At 42.8% G+C, this 5,450-nt stretch overlaps 1 pseudogene; it reads right to left on the minus strand.

Moving 5' to 3' along the window:
* Positions 1-1,415: 1,415 nt before the first annotated feature.
* On the minus strand, positions 1,416-1,533 carry LOC124790185 (annotated as a pseudogene).
* Positions 1,534-5,450: the final 3,917 nt, after the last annotated feature.

Raw genomic sequence — 5,450 nt, forward strand, 5'->3', positions numbered from 1 at the left:
AAAAATTATTGATCGTGGTAGACGGCTACTGAAGAGAATTGTACCGAAAAATAAGAGGACAACAGCAGCAAAAGTCACTGCAGAGCCAAATATCTCACTCGCGAACACTTCAAGCTCGAAACCAACGCAAAAGAAGCTCCGTAAGTTGGGAAGTGCAGGACGATCTGGAACTCCTAAACCACAAGTCAGTGATGCAAATGCCCGTAACAGGAAGACGTGGCACTGAACCCATAAAACCTGGTTACTGAGTAATGGAAGAAAGTCATCAGGTCGGATGAGTCTTGTTTCACACTGTTTCCAATTTCTGGGCAAGTTTACGGTCCGAGAGAGAATCATGGCGAGCTCCGGTGATGAGCTGGTCAGCCATATCGCGATAGCCTCTCAGTTAAGCAGTTAAGCTGCAGGATTGTATTAGTGCCCAGGATTATATGACGCTTTTCGCTGATCAGATCCATCCCGTGGTTTAATGTATGTTCCCCTATGTTGGTTCTGTATTCCAAGACAACAGGGCCCCCGTTCACACAGCTCGCATCGTCCAGCACTGGTTTTGGGAGCACGAGGTTGAATTGTTGCATCTCCCGTGGCCACCAGTCACCAGATCTCAATATTATTGAGCCTTTGTGGTCTACTTCGAAGAGGAAAGTGCGTGATCTCCATCCACCCTCATCATCGTTAACTGAAAGTACCACTTTTTTGCAAGAAGAATGGTATAAGGTGCCCTAAAAAACCATACACTACCTGTATTTATGCATTCCGAGTCGCCGGCCGGAGTGGCCGAGCGGTTCTAGGCGCTACAGTCTGGAACCGCGCGACCGCTACGGTCGCAGGTTTGAATCCTGCCTCGGGCATGGATGTGTGTGATGTCCTAGGTTAGTTAGGTAGTTCTAAGTTGTAGGGGACTAATGACCTCAGAACTTAAGTCCCATACTGCTCAGAGCCATCTGAACCATTTGAACCATTCCGAGTCGACTGGAAACTGTTTTCAATGCCAATGGTTTTCCTACACCGTATGAGGATGCCAATGTGTTTTGTTTTTCCGTTTTGATGTTTTCGTCCTCCCCCTGTATATGAAAGGTAAATGAAAACTTTGGTCCTAAACATTATGGTAGAAAGTACCCCAAGACAGTGTGCACATGCATGTAAAAGATATACTCTTGTAAAATCGGGCGTCTCTTTTGAAAATGTCGTGGCGGCAGTCACCGAGTGTTGGAATAGCACTCGGTCTTCAGGCCACGAGTGGCCTATCGGGCCCATCCGACCGCCGTGTCATCATCAGTGGAGGATACGGATAGGAGGGGCGTGGTGTCAGCACACCGCTCTCCCGGTCGTTATGATGGTATTCTTGACCGAAGCCGCTACTATTCGGTCGAGTAGCTTGTCAGTTGGTATCACGAGGCTGAGTGCATCTCGAAAAATGGCAACAGCGCATAGCGGCCTGGATGGTCACCCATCCAAGTGCCGACCACGCCCGACAGCGCTTAACTTCGGTGATCTCACGGGAACCGGTGTAGCCACTGCGGCAAGGCCGTTGCCGAGTGTTGGAATGCACGCTTTGAATTGTCAGTTTCGGCGAAGGTGGCTACATAATTATCGGTTTCAGTTTCACTCAAATCCATACTTTTATCCAAATCACAGTTTATACAATTGAACACGTAAAGAGGTGGAATGTCAATAACACCACGTTCTGACAAAATGATCAGTTCTGATTCTAGTCCAAACTAAGAGGAGTTAAAGAATCACTTAGACGCTAACGTCCAAGCGTAAGAGAGAGTTAATCACTTATGATATTCTGGGTGGTCGATCGATAGCTTCCTGATGACCACGGCTTGGCTTGTCACGGAACTCGGTGCAACTCGCCGATGAGGAGTGTAACTGGCACTGGCTGAACGGAACTGCTCGTTTGGGGCCGTGCTGCCTCTTATATACTGATGGAGCGGAAGAATCTGTGTCTAGCTCCCTTTGGACACGCGATCGGCGTACGAAAAATAGTACGACGATTTTGGCATCGCCATCCTGACTAGGCAACCGCACCTACTCTTCATCACGTATTTTGTCCGAATTTATGGTATACGCAGGTCTTGGCCAGAAATGAAAGTGAGGGAAATGGGAGATCCAGATGGCTAAGCATTTACAAAAAATATCATCTTTGGCTTTTTGCGTTAGCGTTGTTTCCACGCAGTGGCTTGCGCAGCGGAAAAGAAGGTCGCTGGATCGAGCCCCTCCATGAAGAGTTTTTTAATTTTTGATTTTTGCGCTACCTACACCGTAAAGAAACCGCCATAATGCTCAGTATTTATTACTTATTAATATTTTCCTACAAGGATTGAAAAGGAAAGCCGAAGAGAAATTTGGTGGATGAGCACGTTGAAAAATATAGGAATGTCGTCCTTACTTCATCAAACTCTGTGAAACTTACAAGAAATTTATACAAAATTTGCTTTGGCTAATGTGATGAAGCCATATGTGCAGGAGAACAATTTTCGTCTGATAACTGACTCGTGGTAAGAACAAACACATCCACAACTATAAGGTGGTGGTGGTAAGTTGCTATGGAACCAAACTGCTGAGGTCATCGGTCCTTAGGATTACACGCTGCTTAATCTAACTCAAACTAACTTACGCTAAAGACAGCACACACACTCATGCCCGAGGGAGAACTCGAACCTCCGACGGGGGGAGCCGCGCGAAATGTGGCAAGGAGCCTCAGATCGCGCGGCTACCGCGCGCGGCTCAGTTATAAGAACAGATTTTTCAACATGTAAAGGATTGCCGTTATTCAGTATTAAAAGTAACAATGTTTAGAAAAAATAGCTCTGGCGTGACTTGAGCCATTTATGTCAGCGCCGTCTCCAGGAAGTGGCTGGTGCAGTGGAAGGAGTATAGAACGGTTATCCAAGGGCCGTGGTATCGAGACCCTACCCGGAAAAACTTTTTATCTTTTTATTTTCGCTTTACTTCCACTACAAAACGGAAATAATGCTCAATATATTGTACTTATTAATATTTTCATAAAGGAAAGGCGAAGAAAAATTTTGGACTGCAAATGTGCGACTGCTACGGTCGCAGGTTCGAATCCTGCTTCGGGCATGGATGTGTGTGATGTCCTTAGGTTAGTTAGGTTTAAGTAGTTCTAAGTTCTAGGGGACTGATGACCACAGCTGTTAAGTCCCATAGTGCTCAGAGCCATTTGAACCATTTCACTGCAAATAAATTTCCTGGAAGGGATTGTAATTGTAAGACGTTCACGATAACTTCGTGTATAAAATTAGGTTCTTTTATTGTTTTACAGCTGAAGATTTAAACGTGCTGGGATTATGTTTATCGTAAAAACAGGGGAAGGAATAATTTTCTCGGCAGCTGCAAGGGAACCTATTTTTAGCATCCACATGCCGGAGGATTGCTCGGACGTCAAAATTAAACTAAGGGGAAACAAAGTCCTGCGCACTGTTATAATAACCCCTTCTTGGAAAGTTATTTGCGAAGTTCTCGTGAACTAATTAGTTATAATTCTTTCTTAGAAATTTATTTGCAATCCCAAATTTTCGTCTTCCTTTAGTTTTCACGGCTTTATGTAAATATTAATAAATACAGTATATTGAGCAGTACTTAGGTTTACTTGCAGTGTAAGCAACATACAAATTCAGAATGAAAAAATGGAAAAACATTTCTTATAGGCGCTCGACCCCGCGACGCTCGGATTACCATTTTGTATTCTTTCCGCTGAGCCAACCACTTCCTCGAAATTACACTAACGTAAATGGCTCATGCCTCAAGCGACCCCCAAAAATTCTGTTTTTTTTTAAATCGGTGACGACGAGTAGGGGCGGTCCGCTTACGAATGGAGTCTTCCTCAAACCAGTTCCTAAACATTATATTAATATGCCTTCGGCGCTTGCAAGTTTATGCAACCCGCGGATCTAGGGGTGTGAGCACCAGGATACAGCAGCAAGCAAAAAATTTTGTTCTATACGTCAATTAAAAAAAATTTCTGTTTTCATTCGTGCAGAAGATAGTCTTCTGATATTGGATGAATCTTTTTTAAAAATCCTATATTTGAGCTAAGTCTTTCTCCGCAATTACTCTGAATCGCAGATGCAGGAAACTGACGAAAGATTCCGTAGTTACATACCTAACGTAAAGGTTATCTTGCCATATTTGTTGCACCAAAGTAGAACATTTCTTAGTGCCTAAAATCTTTAAAAGAAGTTGTTGGAACATTTCGCAGATACCTTAGGTCGATTGAGAACAATATGCAAAAATGACAGTTTGTAAGAAACACGTGATTTGGGCATCTCTTCCATTCTGTGACTTAGAAACACGTGATTTGGGCATCTCTTCCATTCTGTGGCTCCTTCTTAGGAGCTTAGTTATCTGTTCGCGAAGGAAAACGAATCTCTGTTATTCCCAGTGCCTAAAATTACTTTCGTTGAGCAGCGAAAATTTACAGTAGCTATAGAATTTCGGTGGAGGGATTGTAGTGAAGGGGGCTGGGGGAGACGTTGAAGAGACAATGTGAACTATGATAAAACGAGGAGATGAACATAGGAATTGAGGATTCCTGCGCCATTCAAAACAGTGTGCATTGGAATTGAATCGGATAGTACACTGGCACGATGTCCGGTGTTAAGAAATTTCCACGTAGACTTGGCCTCTTTGCCTAGGTTTCACAATCGAATTCCGTGTTTTGGTTAGATCTTCTACAAGATCCCAAATGATGGACAGGAAATTAATATTCAAAAGATGATTAAAATATTCTAGATCTGCCAATCCTTTTATAAATTATCTTGCTATTTCCAGTTAATTATCTACAATTCCTATTGATGGGTGACAAGAAGCAATGCTCGTCATAAACGTATTTCTGTTCGTTTGGTATGTAAATAACTTGTTCTGTGATAAATGTGATTCAGTCATGCTAACTAATAACAGGGTAAGGTGAGGCTTTCTGGATCATGGGGCTAAGTGGATGTAAATAAGAAAACAATCTACTGCGCAGCCCGTGCGCGCAGTTCGGGCGCCATTGTGTTACAAATTCTTTGCTAGACAAGTCGTGCACAAGCTGCAAGAAGCGTTTTCCAAATATATTTAATTCAGGCAGCACTCGTCCAGAAGGAAACAGAAGACGTAAGACTGTACTGCTTATAAAAAATCCGTCACGCAACATTAAGTCAGTTTGAAATAAGATCTAATGTTGGAATACATGAATGCTAGTTATAAATCTTTGCTCTATCAGTTGTACAGGATCCATCAGGTCGGTCAACAGAACAACTAGCGACATCTGTTGCAAATTTGAGTAACTGCTTACATTTTAAAAATTATAAGACAATGGGACTATGTGAATCAGTCTTCGTGAGGCTTTCTGAAACGAAATATTATATTATTATTTCTTCTTTATTGAAGTATTCATATAGCCTAATTATTATAGCTTACAACGATAATTCAATCATGCTCTA

The sequence above is a fragment of the Schistocerca piceifrons genome, chromosome 3 (genome assembly GCF_021461385.2).
Source record: "Schistocerca piceifrons isolate TAMUIC-IGC-003096 chromosome 3, iqSchPice1.1, whole genome shotgun sequence".
NCBI classification, from domain to species: domain Eukaryota; kingdom Metazoa; phylum Arthropoda; class Insecta; order Orthoptera; family Acrididae; genus Schistocerca; species Schistocerca piceifrons.